This window comes from Rhipicephalus microplus, chromosome 4, assembly GCF_043290135.1.
Source record: "Rhipicephalus microplus isolate Deutch F79 chromosome 4, USDA_Rmic, whole genome shotgun sequence".
Lineage (NCBI taxonomy): Eukaryota > Metazoa > Arthropoda > Arachnida > Ixodida > Ixodidae > Rhipicephalus > Rhipicephalus microplus.
The window spans coordinates 59,820,353-59,840,591 of NC_134703.1; the positions used below are offsets into that span (position 1 = coordinate 59,820,353).

Genomic DNA, 20,239 nt, shown 5'->3' on the forward strand with positions numbered 1-20,239 from the left:
TACGTAGTCACGGCGAGTGGCTTCGGCTTGGCGGCAGGAACTTAGCCAGTCGGAATCGGGGCGGGGGAAGTTCGAGAAGAAAGCCGCAGTTTCGTGCCTGCCTCCCCCGCGCCGCCAAGCCACTGGGAAATCCTCCACCGTATTTATAACTACGGGCGACCGCGTAATCCACTTTTCCAAGAACAGGATCGCACGGCTTCCTGCGTGGGCCGGTCGTTACGTGCTGCGTAACAGTACAGTGACGTCTAAAAAGACACAGTGACTTGTGTATTGCAATGCACCTGTAATTCGGAGCAAAAAGTGACGGCGTGTTTCTAGGAGAAGTATCGATCAACACCGTCTGAATTCTACGATCGATTACAGATGGCTACAGACATGTTTCATGAAGTATCGGGGCAAACGTTCAACCAAAAGGAAAAGAAAGCGACCGACATGTAATACTGAAGAAAAGGATATATTTCGCTCGCTTAAGCCTGATATAGTGAGGAAACAACCTCGCTTAGAGAAAAAAAAGAAAAAAGTAAAGAAAGAAAAAATAAAACGAAAAAAGAAAGAAAGGGAGATGTATGGAAACGGGTCTAGCTGTTAAGCTTTCGCTACAAGTAAAAGCGATCGTAATAAGGGCGTGCCTTCGTCTCCCAACAATAATCGTCGTCCGTCTGGTGTGCGCTTTCTTTCTTGAAAACTGTAAGCTCGTTCGTGACGGCCACGGAAACCGCCGGGCGCTCGGGAATAACGTAAGGACAGGCACGCAGGACACTGGACGGTTATTGTAAAGGGAGGGAAAAACAGAGAGACACTTTGTTCACTAGCTTTTTCCTTTCACAGTGCACCGCGAGGCAAATGGGTCGTACTCTTTCGATTGCTCAGTGACAATAAAACTAACAAGGCGGCGGATCACTGATTAGGGTTTAACGTTCCAGTGTCGCACTTTCGCCGTGACGGTCACTGCCACGTGCGGGGCACCAGTTCAGTTTGGAAGGTCATGGCTCCTCCGTACAAAACACTAGCGTTCTCACATTAAGACTCGCTTGCTGGATTCCGTGCCAACCGATTGTGCCCTCGCGATCTCCGGCGTCAGCGTAGCTTTGGCCGACTGGGCTCGCTCTACGTCACCTCCTGACGCCAACGACCTTCGACGACAGTGTAGCTTTGACCGACTGGACTTGCTCTACGCCATCTCCTGTCGCCGACAAGAGCTCTCGCAAGTGGTGCCCCGTCCTCTGACTCCTGTGACCGTGCTTCCATCTTTCCTATCTCTCCTATCCCCTCAGTTTGTTGTCGCTCCTTCTGGCTTACCACCTCACGTCTCTTCCTCTTTTCAACACCTTTATTCTTACCCTTGTAATCCCTCCTCACCCCCATCCCTTGTGAGCTACTGTTGAGGTGTCGCTCACTGAAGCAGGCAGTTACGGGGCTCACTTTTCTCTTCCTTTCTCTCTTAAGAATCACCTTCTCTCGCATTAAGCTCTCGCAAAGGTTCCGTGCACGATGCGCACCGAGCACTATCGACAGCGTATAACCTTGACACACAGCCAGCTGTTTCGGTACACACGGCGCTTTCGGGGCTCAATCAGCATGTGTGTACGTGACGTGCAGGCATGTTGTGCCAGGAAAAAAAAAAAAACCGAGGTTTCTCCCTCTTTCCCGGCGCTGCGCCCACTCGTAAGCAAAGTCGGAACTTACAGGGAGAAATAAACTCGGACGGAGCAACAATTCTGACATCCAGACAAGGTAAGCAAAATTCTGATTGAGGTGACGATAGTTATAGCGCGAGAACAGAACGACGACCAACTATCGACGAACTATCGTCATGCCATAGCAACTGGCCCAAGCTGCCACACTTCTCATTGAAGCTTATTCTTCGAGCTCATCGCAGCATAGGCCACACAAGCAACATAGGGTGAGCGGAAAAAAAAAAGAGAGAGGGTACACTGGCCCACTCGGCTGCGCTCAATTCTGCGGCCTTGCCTGCACTGCACGCAACCCACGTTTCTGACGAGGGGATCAGGTGTTGGGGCCTCTTTAGTCTCCTACGTGCGCAATACCACGAGTAAAGTCTCTCTCTCTCACTCAAGGCACTATGCTTTCTCGTCGGACACGATCGATTCACGGTCGGTGTACTGGATAAATCAGGCCACAGCAGCATCACGCAGTTATAAGCTCGGTGCCGCTTCGGGAAGGAAAGGCGCTGCAGCTGCGCGTGATACGCGACAAGACTGGTGTGTCGAGTGGGTTTCCGCCGTTTGCGAACGTGAGAAGCCGACAGCAACCCTCCCATACCACCTCCCCGCCGCCGAGGAACGGGGAAAACGAGCGAACAACATTAACGAAAACGTTATGGTGCGTACTTGCGGCAGGAGGCATCAGCACAAAAGGTATTATTTGTCCTTAAAAAGAAAAAAAAGGGAGAGAAGGGGCGTGGTGAGGGGGAGGTCTATTACAGTTATTACGTCGATACGTTATTGGAATGCTGTGGGTTCGGGTCCCATCAGGGGGAAGGGTGTTCTTAACAGCGAATTTGCTTTTAGCCGACCCTTGACTGCCCGTCGGCACAACGCTCCTTGCACTCGCCACGCTGCAGGCGCTCCAACGCAGCCGCAGAGGCAGTATCTTGGGGAATGGGGGAGGGGGGGGGGGAGACTCAATTATCCTTCACGCGAAAATTCTCAATTTTGCTTGCGCGTACACACAAACGCAAGCACGAGCATAAAAGTATAATCGAACCCCCCCCCCCAAAAAAAAAAATAATAATAATAAATGAAATTCTGGCTACACTCCTGCGCTGTGGTAACACGAGTTTCTGGCGATTGGCCAGGTGGAATATATAATATGTGAAAATACTCAGACAGACGCAAGAAAAAGAAAAGAGCAGAGAAAATTAAACACATCAACAAAGGGGGGGGGGGGGGGGCATCAGCTTTACCGTTTAGACGTCTTTCACGGAGTGAGGCTGGCTGCATTTTTTTTTCTTTTTTTCGTCGACCTTTATTAGTGTCAATTTACGTGCAGTCAAGCTTTTGTTTGGGCTAGTTGGTGCATTTTTGAACACATTGCTGGGCCGCTCGCAAAAACACGGACGAATTAAAGCACACAGGATGGGCGCGAATTCTGTGTACTCCTCCTCTTCGTCCGTGTTATTTGCGAGCAGCCCAGCAATATCTGTTCAATTTATGTGGTAGTATACACTACATAAAAAACAAAAAACAACAACAAATAATGTCCCCTATGTTTTCTTTTTGCTTGATTGTCTGTGTGATCCACTTGGATTTGTCCAACAAAAGAAACAAGTCCTCGATCGATTCCCATTTTTTCTTTGTATTCTTAGCGTCGCTCCCATATTTCTTACTTTTACGATGAACCTTCTTCCGTATCCTGAGAACGCGCGTCTCGTTTACATGCAAGGTAACTCCCGACACTGGACTAATCGCTTTATAATTATGTGCTAATTAGGACTCAAGTTCAACAGTCTCAGTTAAGTCAGCTACAGCAGAAACAGCAAAGCGGCTTTTACGTGTAGAAAAACAGAGCTTGGTAACCGCACAACAGTGCAGTACGCATGGCAACGCCGCCGAAAGTTCCCAAACAAGGCGAATTTAATGGATCCCTACAAACAGTGCCTAATTACCCGCGTCCGGTAACTTCTTCCAATAGTCGTAAAGAATGTCACACTGAAAGCACTTATACAAAAAAGGGTGTGTGTGTGTGTGCTCTAATATATATATATATATATATATATATATATATATATATATATATATGCATGCATGTATGTATGTATGTATGCATGTATGTATGTGTGTGTGTATGTGTGTGCGTGCGTGCGTGTGTGTGTGTGTGTGTGTGTCTTAGTTTCATACCTTTCTTTAAACGACTGACCTGCTGCGAGCGCCAAAGTTCAATAATTGAGAATAATTTCGCGATCCAGTATTTATGCATCACCGCTACCACGATCACTATGAAAAGGAATCGAAGTTCTCGCAGTACAATATTCATTTGAAGAGGCCGATTCTTACTGTTCTCCACGTTTCGCAAACTCGCTATTCCACGATGAATTTCGTGCAGCGCCCGCGAGCAGGACAACGGACGGGAGAAGCAGACGAGACAGCCGCCGACTCTCAACCAAGTTTCCTGCTCTTCGAAATGAACCACAGTTGGGAGTCAGCCAGCGCCTGTCTCGTGGGATTATTCCATCCGTTGTCTTACTCGTGAGAGATGCACGAAATTGATCATGAACACTTGCCAACTGGCCCAGCTTTCAAGCCCCGCTCATAGCCTTTAATCGCTGTTACATTGTGCGCGTTTCAGAAAGGAGCTGTGCTGTCGCATGGATGCGCTAAGTGCAGGTAATCCCTGTTAGGTGCAGTATCAAGTGTTGAGTTCACGATTCAATGCAAGAAAAAGAAAGAAGTCATGCTATGCTTAGGCTAAAAGGGAATGAGAATGCGCCAACTTTCGAACGAACTTATTCCACAGGTACAAGCACAGTCTATATATAGACTGTGCGTGTACCGCCAGACCTGCAGGTATACCTGCAGGTCTGGCGCGCTCAAATCTATCAAGTGCGCTACACACGTAATACAGGTATAAGCAGTTACGCGGGCCAACAAGACAGGCTATGCGACTGAAAGAAAAACAGAAGAAAAAACCAGAGTAAATAATATGAAGAACTGAATAATCTGAAAATTCAATGTCTTTATTGTGCAGTGTACTCTATCTTGTTTTATTATTATTATTATTATTATTATTATTATTATTATTATTATTATTATTATTATTTCCAAATATTAGTGTGACGGTTTCTCAGGAGTGTATGGTAAAAACAATGCTTCCGCCACTGCATTTGCACTAAGGGGCATGTGGGGCCTAACTACTCCTAAATCCCCCCCCCCCCCCCCTTTTTTTTTTCCTTCACTCCCTATTTACCAGCATACAGTGATAGACCATAGATTGTGAGTTTAACAAACAGCCGATGAAACACCGAAGTGCTCACCTGCGCCTGCTACGGGAGGCTACACGGCCGCACACTAGCGGGAGAGACGCACGACAAAGGCCAGCAGCAGCAGGGTATACACAGCGCCTCGGTCGACCCTCTGCGTTCCAGCCCAGGAGAACCGGTCACGGGTCTAGGCTCGGCTGAAGCGTCCAACTGGCGCACGGGCCGCTCCACGAACGGGTCAGAGAGGCCAGCAACACCGCTGCTGGGGCCATGGTCTCCACAACTGCGCAGGGGAAACAAACGGAGGACGACAGGGTTCAGTCACCGCGGTGAGTGCGAGGCAACAAAGAGAAACGAAAAGACAAAGTTGTCCTGCCATCTTAACTGTCTGGAAGCGTTCAACATCCGGCGGTCAGCATCCGTGTATTGATTGATGATTGATTTGTGGGGTTTAACGTCCCAAAACCACCATATAATTATGAGAGACGCCGTAGTGGATGGAGGGCTCCGGAAATTTCGACCACCTGGTGTTCTCTAACGTGCACCCAAATCTTAGCACAAGGGCCTGCAACATTTCCGCCTCCATCGGAAATGCAGCCGGGATTCGATCCCGCGACCTGCGGGTCAGCAGCCGAGTACCTTAGCCACTAGAGAGCATCCGTGTATGCGTATGTACATTAGTGAAGTAGTTGTCTATGTAACAAACCTCGCGTAATTATTAATTTGCGGGGTCTTACGTGCACACAACACGATATGATTTCGAGGTACGCCGTCGTGGTGGGCTACGGAAGTTTATACACTCCCGTGCCCTTCGACGTGCACCGCAAATGTCACTCCAGGGTCAAACACGTCTTATCTCACGACAAAGACTCGAATCTCGCGCCAGCGCCAATAACCCGCGCAAAGTTGTTCTTGAGAGAGTTCATGGGCTGAGTGCGTCGTGTCTGCGCCGAGGTAGCAAAAACATGGCGAGACACGTCATTATCGACTCGAGTGCTGGGCGCTGCGTGCGTGTGAAAGTTGGCGAAAACGTGGACGCATTATGTCGTTTACTAACCTCCGTAACGCGTTTTACGACACGCATTCGGGCGTATAAGTGCAGGGAACATTTATATCGATCAGCGCTCGCTACGTGTGCTTTAAGGTACGCAAAACAGAGTCAGAGATGGTGCAGGAGGTCACAATCTAAGAGCACTGTTTGAGAGCTAATAACGTTTTTTTTTTTTTAACTCTCACACAACTAGATCTTTTTACTCACGCACTCCAGTGAATAGGTGCAACGTACATACGCTGAAGCAGCACGCACAACACGTTAGAAAACGCTAAAAAAATGACGCCAGATAAAATAAAGTTTAACAATAACATAGCATAAGCAACATATAAGTATGATAGTTTAGGTTTATATGAACATCAAGTTCTTATCAAGTTTGAAGAGCGCGAACCACGACTGCTGTGACGATTCATAACCTTCTGGCCGCAACAACGATAGCAACGCCGTTCGCGCGAGGAGCACATTACTGAGCACGTCAGAACGGAAAGCAGTCTTCAAGATTAGGAAGGCCAAAGTGCGAGAGAAAGACAACAACAACAAAAAAAGCGGTAGGCAACAACACAAAAGCAATTTCCCGGCTATTTGCACTTTGCTACATGCATTATAATTACACATCGATTGTCTCGACCACGGCGCCCAAGAAGTAAATCGGCGCAGAAAGAGAAGAACCTCCATCAAGTTGCGCAACTGAGACAAGGCCGCCGGACGGCGCAGAAACAAAAACAGCGCGAGGATGCCCGCCCGTGGCTACAACAACGCGGCTCCGTAGTGCAACTCTCCGCGGACAAGGCGCCCAAGCGATAAACACAATGCGTCGAGAAGGATCGGCCACCCACTGCCGTGTTGCCATTTATCGGGCGCAGCGCACGTGCACGCACGCACGGTGTTATTGGTCATGGCGCCTGAACGCACACACACTGGTCAAAGAAAGCGACGGTGTTCGGAGCGGAAACGCGGCCCCTCTTTGCCACGTCAAGGTCTGCGAGCGCGTCCTTGGCCGCGAGAGAAGCCGGGGCTCTGCAGGTATCAGCAGGCGGGGAGACACCTCCCGCGGCCTTCGCCGCCCAGGGGCCGTAAATAGCGGCTGCGGCCAAAAAACCGAAGAGCGATATAGCATCTCTCTCTCTCTCTATCTCTCTCTCATTCATTTCTTCTTGGCAAACGAAACGAGCAGCGAGACAGCACGGCTCCAAACACAAACACACGCACACACTCTTGAGGAGAGAGAGAGAGAGGTCACTTGGCGCTTTGCATGCGTATGCAAATCTGAGTGCTCACGTGAGCTCGCACGCGCCAAGAGGCGTGCCGTCGCACGAAGCGGCAGCTTCCATCAGCACGAGTTTTCGAAAATGTGGGTGCAACTGAGAGACATTTTCCCCTTGGCGACGCGGCGCTGTGGCAACGACGACGTGAAGAAAAGAAAAGAAAAGAAAAATAAAAGAAATGGAGATAAAGAAAACCAGGCGCTGGAAAAATCCTTGCAGAAAAAGAAAGGAAAAAGATGATTATTCGGGAAAAGTATTAACAAGGCGCGCGCGCCGACCAGACGCTGAGTTTCAATCGAAGCTCGCAAATCCGGTCTGCGGACGGCCGAAATGCGGAGAAAACTTGATTAAAGGCGGAAAGGCACATCTGTAATCGAAAGGCACGTCTGTAAGGATTAAAGCGGCTAGGCACATCTGTAATCGAATCAGATCCCAGACGTACAGCCGTAGTTGCCTGTGTATCGTACTCCTGCGTCGATAGAAACGTCTCGCGGCCAGGTACCGCTCATAGCCCGTTAGAGATCACAGCGAATAAAGCTGCACCCCATCGACCAGTGCGCAGCATAACTGCACGCTTCGCGCATGAAACGATCGAACGAATGCTAACAAGGCCTACCTTCGAACCCTTCTGAAAATAGCAAGCTAGCTTGACGTTCGGGTTCCATCAGTCGACGCAACAACATTCCGCCCCTGTCTGGAAGAACGAAAATACCGACGATACACAGTAACCATCACTACGAATGAACATGTTCATGTTTCATTATAGCTGGCATCTGGCTGGCCCACATGTACGAAGAAATCCCCTTTAGCTAAACATCGCTCTCTAGTTCCCGACTCTTAATCGCTGTCGTGCCAAGGGGGCGCTGTAAATGCGCTCTCAATCCATATATCGTGTTATCTGATCATTCATTTGTTATGTCTTTGGTATGTGTTGATATATAGTTGATGCTCTATACCCCTCCAAAACTACTACACCGCAATTGAGGTCAATTCTGTCTCAAGTGCGGGAGGTACTGGGTTCGATTTCCTGCGCTGCTTGGTGAGAGGATGCGCTTCTCCAAGTCACCAAAGAAGAAAGGATTGGGGGGGGGGGAGGGCGCAAAGTCAGTCTCATGCATTGGCATAATAGGGAAAAGACAGCACGGTATCGTCTCTTCCTCTGTCCTTGTCTGCCCCGCCGCGGTGGTCTAGTGGCTAAGGTACTCGGCTGCTGACCCGCAGGTCGCGGGTTCGATTCCCGGCTGCGGCGGCTGCATTTCCGATGGAGGCGGAAATGTTGTAGGCCCGTGTGCTCAGATTTGGGTGCACGTTAAAGAACCCTAGGTGGTCGAAATTTCCGGAGCCCTCCACTACGGAGTCTCTCATAATCATATGGTGGTTTTGGGACGTTAAACCCCACAAATCAATCAATTGTCTATATTTTTTGCGCTGTTTTTACATCCCAAGCATGATCTACCAACTAGCCCAACTTTCGCTATTTAAGGGAAAAGACGAGCTGCGGTGAAACTTCGCCCTCTCTCCCACAAAGGGAAGCCCTGCGCACGCGCACAGTCAGGATAATGACCTGCACGTTATAACGGTTCGTATAGCAGCTCCCGAATGATCGAAAGTTGAGCTCGCGCAAACGCGAAATTGAACGGCCGCCACACTAATGCGTAATTAAGTATTTTAGCACCACCTGGAGCACACAACCTTGTTTTCCAAGCTGCGTCATCACTCCGGGATGTCGCAGCCCGACGCAACAGCACACCTTAGCAGAGTACACAACTTTAGGCAAGATGGCGCTTAGCTTATCGAAAAACTCACGATCTTATCCTGCCTCTTCCCGTTTTACCCCTCTCGCTCTATGTTTTCCTCACACGTTTTTCGGTAAACGATGTATATTTCGTGCGAATCAGCGTGAGATGTACGTCTGTTGCGCTAACGGCTTGCAAGGTGATGATTGGCGAATACAACAGCTGCGGAAGCACGCGCAGAGCATAATCAAACCGAGGTGAAGGATTCCAGGAGAAAACGACATCCCTGCTGCAGCAGCAGGAGCCCTATTGATCATTCACAGCTAGAATCCGCACAATCGCGCTGCAGATGCACTCAGTGCATCTGCTCTCCATAAACATTTAGTTCACGAGAATCGCAGCTATTGAATGATGTTCGCCTCAGATGTGACGTATACAGAGACTATCAACACCAGCGCATCTGCTGAATACAGAACATTTTAACGTAAGCCAGCGCACATTTCCTTTCACCTTTACGTTGTTCAATTGGCAACGCTCATGCGTACAGCGGCTGAGGCGTTGCGCCATTAAGCTCGAGGACGCGGGTTCGATTACTGCGATCGGGGCGTCCGCATTTCGACGGGGGCCAAAATGCAGAAACGAACGTGGCCTTGGATATACTTGTACTTTTAAAGCCGCTCCAGTTTGTCAAAGTTGACCCAGTATTCCCCATACATAGTGCTTCACACATAATCTTATACCGTGTTTTTTCTTTCTTTTTTTTGTTTGCAACATGTCCTTCTTTCTTCTTTTCTTTCTTTTTTTTTCAATCAATTGGACTTTTGCATTTGAATGGATATACGCGATCATCTTCAGCGGTGTGCAGCGCGAACATGTGAGCTCAATAATCGGATCCATCGCGCATTCTTATATCATCTCTCGCCCCAACTGAAACTGAGGCACCCGGTGAAAGATGCGGAAATTAAAGTAAATAAATAAGGAATAAATTTAAGCGAATGCGAAGGCCGCTTGGAACATCCACTTTCAACGAGTGAAAAAGAAAGAAGCTACATACAGCTCGCGCCCTAATCGAGAGTTGGACCGGCTGTCTTTCTATATATCATACCACTTCAAGCGGAGAGCAAATAATGAGAACAAAAGACAACAGCGCATACTACCCCCATGCCGAAGACAAAAAAAAAAAAAGGAGCCCGATTACAAGGCCTGCGTGCACCGGCACGGACAGCTGTATAAACTGTGAGCCGCACAGAACAATGTATATTGCGTGCAAAGCATCGTTACTTGGTTAAGAATGACGATATGTGGCCACAAATTTGCTTGAGCGTGTATTACGGGTATCGCTCCTGGTATACAGATACACCAGTCCCACGCTATTGAAGATGTAATAGTTCGCGTTGCACCAGCTACCTTCACAAAACGCACTCGGAGATCAAGAAAAAAAAAAGAGAGAGAGAGAGAGAGAGAGAGAGAGAGAGAGAGAGAGAGAGAGAGAGAGAGAGAGAGAGAGAGAGGAGATCGTATACCGACCGCTGAGAAACGATGTCACTTTGATGACGATTGACAGAACATAGCTTAATTTTAACCACGCGATTTTCGCGACAACTTGCTCAACCTCCGCCAGTCCGTAATAATGACGAACCGTAATAATGACGAAGCAACCTGCAATGACGACTTAAAATATAAGTAAATCAGAATCCGAGCTTTGATTACATCATCATCATCATCATCATCCTGACTACGTCCACTGCAGGACAAAGTCCTCTCCCATGTTCCGCCAGCCAACTCGGTCCTGTGCTTGCTGCTGCCAATTTATACCCGCAAACTTCTTAATCATATCTGCCCACCAAACCTTCTGTCTCCCCCTAACCCGCTTGCCCTCTCTAGATTACATCCCTCGATTACATCCGTGCCGCACTAATAGAAGAAAAATGCATATGTATAAACAAATGTTATCACAGATTGCAAAGAGAACACTTTAGTGTACGGTCTAAAGAGTCGCACAGCGTGGCCGCGTTGCTGCACGTGGCGCAGTGCACTTCGAGATTCGCGCAACTGAAAGCGTGGTCACCAGCGAGAACAGACACTATAGATAGCGCTCTTCTTGCAACCATGTTTCTCACTTGTACCTGTTTTTTTTTCCTACCAGCTGAAGTCTGCAATCGCACAAGAAGAAGAAAAACTTTATTTGTGCAAAAGACTGCGTCGCCGCTAAAACAGGGTATGCAGAGCCACGTGGTCGGACCCGTATTCCAAGGAACCGCTGGCTCTCGAAAGCACGTGCACCGGACGCACGTGACAAAATGAGGACACCAAAATGCCGCACTCGGAACCTCCGAAGCAGATCTCGTTTCTAACGTAGTTAACTGTGCTCATATAAATAGGCGACACATTTGCTTTAAAAAAAAAAATGATGGCATCACTGCATGCATGATCAAGTAGCTTATTATCTTTCTTTTTTGGTGTAGCTATTCGTGTTACTTTTTGTTTTAATTTTAACACGGTTCTCAGCATAGCAGCACACCGGAAAGTCGATCTCACATCCCATTAAGATATCGATGTCACGCACTCCCCACGTAAGGCACAGAAGCAAATTTCCGATGCAGAGACGGAGGTGTACGTTCCATTCTTGGAACAGGTTTACTCAAATCCGGCTCATCTTGCGAGCGTCGACGAAGCGTTATTCTTTTTTTTTTATCCTCCATTCCGTCGTCCATTTATTTTGTTTCACCGGTAACGACATTACACGGTTTCACCGCAAACGGTCTGGGGACGGAAGAGGCAGTCATTTTGCAACCGGATGGATCAAACCGTCATTTGCTTTCTTTCTTTCTTCCTCTTCCTTTTTTTCTATTTCTTTGTTTCTCTTTCTTCCTCTTCTTTTCTATTTCCTTTTCTCTTTCTTTCGATTTCTGTTTCTTATTTCTATTTCTTTCTTTTCTTCTCTTTCTTTCTTTTTTCTCTTTCTTTGTTTCTTTCTCTTTCTCTCTCTTTCCTTCGTTCTCTTTCTTTCTTTCTGCATGGTCACAGTGCACGCGAGCGTAGAAAACGATGGAGAACTAAGCAAAAGGATTGCGCGAGGCCCTAAATAAACCAACGTAAACTTAGTTGCTGCGATTCCCTTTTGTAACAGGGCGAGGGAATTTTAAAGAAAGAAAGAAAAAATAACGAATGGCGAATGGCTACGCGAACATCCACGAGTCACGACAGCAGCGATCACATACTGCAGTCGAGATTGCACTCCTCCGAAAATTCCAGAGAGGAAGCGCCGCTTACCAGCCAAACCGTTACGGTAGTTTAAAGCGTGTACAACAAGTTTACGCTATTCGCCTCCCTCGAAATCGAAAGCAGCCTCTCGTCCCCCACGATCGAAGCTGCATGCGAGGCGGCATAAAAAAAAAAAAGAAAAAGGCAACGCACGACAGGTTGCACTGTAGATACATTCACAAACCACCGACGGCGGGCACTAGTTGATTCTATAATAATAATAATAATAATAATAATAATAATAATAATAATAATAATAATAATAATAATAATAATAATAATAATAATAATAATAATAATAATAGTCATGAGAAGTGACGGTCAATCAATTACAAGATGAAGAATCGCAGCGGTTCACTTATTTTTGTGTTTTTTTAAACAAGGGAGCCTTTTATTATTACGAAGTATTACAGGACGCAGCATCGTTCCACAAAATCCCACCTGGCGTGCAAGTGAAAACAATTTGGATGTTAGGAACCAATCCGGTGGGCACCTTTCTTTTCATTGTAAACTGTGTAAATGCGCTCTTCTTAATGCCACTATAGGGTACATGGCAAGGTTAACCGCGAAGTCATCATCATCATCAGCCTGACTGCGCACACTGCAGGACAAAGGCCTCTCCCATGTTCCGCCAGTCAACTCGGTCCTGTGCTTGCTGCTGCCACTTCATACCAGCAAACTTCCTAATACCATCTGCCTACTTAACTTTCCGCCTCCCCTTCACACGCTTGCCTTCTCCTGGAATACAGTCTGTGATCCTTAGTGACCAGCTGTTATCCTACCTTCGCGCTACGTGCCCTGCCAGTTACCATTTTTCTTCTTCTTGATTTCGACTATGATGTCCTTAACATTCGTTTCTTCCCTGATACACTCTGCTCTTTTCTTGTCCCTTAGGGTTACACCCATCGTTTTCCTTTCCGTTGCTCGCTGCGTCGTATTCAACTCAAGTGGAACCCTCTTTGTAACCCTCCAGATTTCTGCTACGCCTACGTAACACACAGCTGTTATATACTTTCCTCTCGAAGGATAGTCGGAATCTACTAATCATGATTTGAGAATGCTAGCCCCAAGTGCTCCACGCATTTCTTATTCTAGTTACTTCAATCTCGTGGTTCGGCTCCGTGGCTACTACCTGTCCCAGGCAGACGTATGCTCTTTTACCACTTAATGTGCACTGTTACCTATCTCAAAGCCCTGTTCTCTTCTGAGGTTGTTGCACATTACTTTCGTTTACTGCACAATAATAGTAAGACCTACCTCTCTGCTCTCCTTGTCTAATTCAGTAATCATGAAATGCAATTCGTCCCTTGAGTCATGTCATCGGCGAAGCGCAGGTTACTCAGGTACTCTACCATAACTTGTATCCCTAACTCTTCCCCTTGTAGGCCTCTGAAAACCTCCTGTAAGCACGCGGTAAATCTATCCTCCGTTTTTCAGTAGATATAATGTTACCTGATCTTCACCAGAAGTTTTGCCTCTTTGCATTCCTTCCAATGCTTTCTTGGCTTCTTCTGTAATTACTGGTGGGATGCCATATAGGGTACTGCTAGTTTTTACATAATGATCGTAGATGTCCCGACTACTTTACAGATATGTCTGTAAAACTCCTCCTCTACTTTAACTATCCCATCCATATTAGTGGTTACCTTGCTTTCCTTGTCCCTTGGTGCATACATTTGTTTTTTTTTCCTTGTCTATCCCAAGTTTCCTCATCACCGCTTTGACGCTTCCTCCGTTCTTTAGAGCGTGTTCAATGATTGATTGATATGTGGGGTTTAACGTCCCAAAACCACCATATGATTACGAGAGACGCCGTAGTGGAGGGCTCCGGAAATTTTGACCACCTGGGGTTCTTTAACGTGCACCCAAATCTGAGCACACGGGCCTACAACATTCCCGCCTCCATCGGAAATGCAGCCGCCGCAGCCGGGATTCGAACCCGCGACCTGCGGGTCAGCAGCCGAGTACCTTAGCCACTAGACCACCACGGCGGGGCTAGAGCGTGTTCAATGTTCTCCATGTTATACCTTCTTACATCGGATACCTTACGCTTATTAATCAACTTCGAAAGCTCTGCCAGCTCTATCTTGTCTATCGTGTTTGAGCCTTTCACGCTTTGACGTTTCCTAATGACGTTCTTCGTCTCCTGGGAGAGTTTGCTAGTGTCTTGTCTAACTACCGTACCTCCAACTTCCACTGCACACTCCGTAATCATACTTTTCAGATTATCATTCATTGCGTCAACGCTAAGACCTGTTTACTGTATAAGAGCCGAGTATCTGTAGAAGCGAGAGACTGAATTCCTGTACTCTCCCTCTCAATGCTATCTCATTGATTTGCTTCTAGCGTATCAGTTTCTGTCGTTCCTTCTCCAAGTATAGGTGAAATCGGGACCCCTATGATTCTATGGTCACTGCATCGCACCTTGCCTATCACTTCCCCGTCCTGCACGATGCCCGGATGTGCACTCCGTGTAAGGTCTATTTCGTTCTTACTTTCACCATTAGAGCTCCACCATGTCCACTAAAGGTTCACCCGTTTCCGGTAGAAAATATTCAAGATCCGTCAACTATTGCGTTCTGCGAATTCTGCCGACTCCTCTCTGGCATTTCTAGTACCGATGTCACAATTACCTACTACGTGGTCTCTATCCCAAATCTTCCCTACCTTGGCATTGAAGTGGCCCATCAGTAAAGTGTATTGTGTTTTTACCTTACTCATTGCCGATTCCACGTTTTCATCGAAGCTTTCAACTAATACGTCATCATGGCTGGATGTACAGGCGTACAGGCTTGTACCACATCCATCTTGCACGTCTTATAAAGTTTAATTACGATACCTGCCATTCTTTCTCTAAAGTTATAGTATTCCGCTATGTTACCAGCGATATTTCTGTAGATAATCCATCTATCCAAGTGGTTCGCTGAGCCGTCATCTTGTTTGGACAGCAAAGTGGCCTGCATCGTAAATGTCTTCTAGGTGCTGTCTATTTACCAGCTACGTGAGAATTGAAATAGGATTTAAAGAGGCTCTGAAACACTTTTTTGAGTAACCATGAAATTAATTCACTGGAAAAGCGTATTAAATCAGAAATCGAACATCGCAAAAATTTTAAGAATCCGTCCAGTACGAGCGGAGTTACAAAGATTTGTCACACGCTGCAATCGCATCCTCTCTTCTCTCGTCCCGACGAAAGCGCTGGAAGCTGAGCAGGGAGGGATGGAAGGGGCAAACAAAAAACCTCACTCGCACCTCGTGACCTTTAACATTTTTTTCATTTTTTTCTTCGAATACGCGGCTTTGTCAGTGCGATCGCGTGCGCACGCGTGGACAAGTGACGGCCTCTCCTGGCGACCTCTGTAACAACCAAGCACGCCATGTTCAAATGGCCCACGGCTGATAGATGGGCTTACTGGGCTTATTTTCCGTGGTTTGTCGAGAGAAGAGAAAGCTATTTTCAGCTGATTTCGATAATTTATTGTGAATTCCAGGCCACGTGCTGCGCTATAATATTTGACTCGCGTGCTGTCGGGAGCCTCTACTACCGATCGGCAGCGTTTTCCGATCATGCTCAAAAAGTGTTGCTGGGCCCCTTTAAGATGGCCACCGTCCACTCAGCTGTCTATTTAGCCGTCCACGGTATCGGAACACACCAATAGGCTAAGTTTATACGTGACTAGCGTGTCACATAAGCCAAGAAGGAGTAGACGGTACTAGAGGAGGCACTCTACACGCGACGCCACTCAACTGGAAACGGCTCTCGTAACTACAACTCCCTCTAGCCGCGGATGTGCGCGAATCGGCCAAGAATGACGTGGACGTACGGGAAAAACTTTGGTTTATTTACATTAGAGAATCAGAGTAAAATAATTAGATGAATTGGCCATGGAGACACATCACTGTGATCGGCAGCAACTCGTACGATGCGGACTTCGGCTAGGTGAAGACGAACTCTCCTGCGATCAGTGATGTTCCATACAATGCTGAAGAATTCCCATTCAGAGACATGAAAATTCCCTATTTTCGAGATTCTCCATGCAAACATTGACGAAATTTCCAGCACATTTTTTCTGTACAACAGTATACTACTTTCCGCCTCCATCCATGCACACATACACTATAATTGCACGTGTCTGACGTACTGGCAACGTTTGAAATCATGACTAGCCCCTCGACTGCCGCACAACAAAAGCATGACTTTATTATTTCATGTACTGTTAGTGCACTGCACGTTGTGGGCTTCAAGTCTATAGCATCACCAGTGAACCAGAAACCGCTCCGCATAAATATCAGAAACAAAGCTCAAAGGCTATGCTTGCGCGGTGCATTCACCACAACCGATTACAGCAAATGAAGGCGCACTGTGGACGCTAATTATCGGTCGTCATAGGAGAACTTAATCATTCCTGAAATTCCCTGCAATATCCCAGAGATGCCCGCCGCCCCTTTTTTTTTTTTCCCCTTTTGGCTCAAAATGACAGGCGAAAATTCCCCGAAAACGGGAAACTTCCCAGCACGGAACATCACTGCCTTCGATGGCTGCTCGACTTGTATAGCTTTAAATAACGTCACATCCAGCGAATCGAACCGGGGCGAGTGATGTCAGGTTCGTCCAATCGGCATTCCGAAACAGACGGCGTTGCTTTCAACCAATGGGAGACCCAGTGCCGTGTTGCCGGGGGGATGTACTCCTTGCAGCGTTGGTGTACTGTTGCCTACGCACGCACCTGCAGATGGCAGCGAAAGCCTGCATCACCTTACACTTCGGCGAAGCCATTGTACCTGGGTCGTTGAACGTGGAACACGAACCCCCTCGGCAACGGTGCGGAGGCGTCGCTCAGAGGATGACTCGCAGTGACAAGCCTCTGAGGGAAATATCGCCCTTATGCGCTAAAATTCCGAACACAAGAAATGGTGCGCACTCCGTATCTAAAACTACTCAGGAGTATTGAACGCGAAGGTATAAGTACGGATTCTTCATTTGCATGTTCAAACAAGCTCGCGCAGATTGGCCGAGACCGACGGCCAGGAAAGGCGTAACCAGTGCAGCGACTGCAAAGAAGTTCTCGGTGCACGCAATCAACAGAATAATGACAATTGCAATATATGTAATGAAGGCCATCGCACTCGTCAGCAGTTTCAAATCGTAGCTTAGCAATGAGTGTGATTGTAGTTACCACACAGATATGTGACCCTATAAACTACAAATGGTAATACTTGGGGTTTTACATATAAAAAAAAAAGGATATTTGACCCGCGGGGGAAAAAAAAATCTTGCATGGCATAGAATTCAATTTGATCAGGACGCCTTGTTGAATTCAGGGGATTCGCACACGGAAAACAGGATAGACGGTAAAAAAAAAGGACGCCAATTGTCTCATGTTTGATACCCGGTCACTGCATACTATGGGCGGCTATCGGACATGAGACAGTGAGTGCAGCATCACAACTTTCTCTTTTTTATAATGTTGAGTGCCATAAGAGCGAAATAACTTCTAACACATTTACAAGAGTATTCCTATAATTACGCTTTTTCTTTATATGAAAGAACCAGTAGAACGCAGTAGCAGAAAAATAAATAAACTTGACATGCTATCACACTTAACACGTCGCACTCCACTCACAGAGCACGTCGCAAATACCCGGCAGACAACAATTCAGCAGCGTCTTATATACGAGAGAATGTATTAGATGGAAAAATATTAGTATATGGGTTTTCACGAGCCAGAACAACGGTGCGATTATGATGATCACAGAGTACGTATACGTCGCAGTGGAGCGTTCCGAAAATTTGGACCACCTGGTGTAATGTGCAATGACATCGCAAAGCACACGGGCCTCATGCACATCACCTCCTGCTAACAGTGGGGAAATATAACAGAATAACTGCACAATGCATGCTTAAACACAATGAGCACCAGCAAAGTTTTGTCCCGACGCGTGACTACAGTGAAACATTTACGACCAACCACGAAGGCTCTGGAAATGACGTCCGGTCGGCTTTGCGGCATATTTCCCCCGACACACGCTTAACGACGAAAGGCCTATTACCGTGTACGACGACTTGCACGTCGTCCTCGAGATCGGTCGGCAACGTTGCACGCAACGATCGAGTCGTTTGGAGGTCGCGGTGTACCCCATTGTTCCGACAGCGGTGACTGAAACCGGGACCGCGCGGCAGACTCGCTGCTGATTGACGTTAGCCCGCGCGCAAGAAGGCCGCACGTGCATCGCAAACCTTGGACGCGGCCGGGCGGGCCTGGCAACCTTGGCTGTACACGAACGCGGCCTGCCCATACAGCGTGCTCACGCGAGCAGAGAGTGAAGGGCGTCAGTTTAACTCGTTAGACAGCCAGGCATTGAAAACTGTACATGTCACTTGTTGGCCGGTTGCAGTCCTCCCTATACCTCATGATGGGCATCCGAGCGACGGAGTGCCGGAAAGTACAGAAGGGGAAGAGAACGAGGAGGAAGGAGGTGGCGTTGGTGGTACTTAGCATAATTGATTGACTGATATGCAGAGTTGGAAGTTAGCGTTCGCCTCCTTCTTGTCCCTCTGTCGTCGTTCTGTTCTCGCGCTATAACTATTTAGGAAGGTTTAACCTTCCAAAACCAACATATGATTATAAGAAACGCCGTAGTGGAGGGCTCCGGAAATTTAGAACACCTGGGGTTCCTTAACGTGCACCCAAATCTGAGCACACGGGCCTACAGCCTTTTCGCCTCCGCCGAAAATGCAGCCGCCAAAGCCGGGATTCGCGGGATCGAATCCCGGTCAGCAGCCGAGTATAGTCACTAGGCCACCGCGGCGGCCGAGACACTTACCATAATTGCATTTGCTGACGAATGAAAGAAAAATGAAGCCAGTAAGAAGAAATTCCCACGCGCTCTATTTGATACGCGCACACATTATTATGATGCATTGACTGACTGGTTCGTACAATGGTTCAGTAACTTAGTAGCCTGCTGTGCATGCCGCTGTACATATACACGCTTAGTTCTCGATAATCTTCCACGAAAATTCCTGTAATGTCGGCATCCGTTCAATATCCAGTCATATCCGTCCTACACACGCGCGCGCACATTGTCCGACTCGATATATCCTCGTCTCAACTCTAATTATAGAACGTCAGCTATACCCCACTTGCTCTCTCATCCACATCATTGTATTTCTGCCGCGGCCATGTTTGTTCGATACATCGCGGGGCTGTCGCAGTGCAGGCCTTATACAATACGTCGACTGGTCGCCGACTGTGACGCACAGTATAGACTCGTTCGCCACTGGTGGTGCGGCCACTGCTACAACGCTGTACTCTCACTACTAAACTTTCCTTGATCAACCAAGCACGACGAAGCGCTCGGCTTCTCGGTATGAACCGAGGACGAGCTTAGAAGAATGCAGCGAAGCAAAAAAAAAAAAAAAGAAATCCGATAGACCCTTACCTCGTTACCATATGCATGCAAAGACGGGAGGGGGGGGGCTGCATTCATATAAGGGGGCCGCAAAATCTGCTTCAAACTTTTACCGTTTCGGACCTATACGGTTTAAGAAGTGGTCGTATACTTTCGAGTCAGACCGCCGCGGTGGCGTAGCGCTTATACGGGTGCTCGGCTGCTGACCTGCAGGTCAGCAGCCGAGCACCATTCCTAGCCGCAGCGGTCGCATTTTGCTGGAGGCGGGATGGTCAAAATTTCCGGAGCCCTCAACTTTGGCGTCTCTCATAATCATATTGCTTTGGGGCGTAAAACCATTATTATTATTATTATTATTATTATTATTATTATTATTATTATTATTATTATTATTACTTAAGGCCAACCGTATTTGGAGATAACGGCCGCCGAGGACCCAAGAACTGTTTACTTCAAAAAGCGACCCCTGTAACGCCAGGGAGCGAAGGCGGGCTGTTGTGATAAGCACGTCATCCCTACATTTTTTTTTATGCATTCACTGCCAAACTTATATTCTCTATGATGACAGTGA

General features: G+C 47.4%; 1 protein-coding gene across 1 annotated transcript in view; it reads right to left on the minus strand.

The window, feature by feature from the left end:
• atos (atos homolog atossa) overlaps positions 1-20,239 on the minus strand; it is a 111,503-nt gene that overhangs the window by 48,049 nt on the left and 43,215 nt on the right. The window contains exon 2 of the mRNA XM_037423000.2: positions 4,994-5,222. The gene's annotated coding sequence lies outside the window, so the exon portion shown is untranslated. The remainder of the gene's footprint in view (positions 1-4,993; positions 5,223-20,239) is intronic.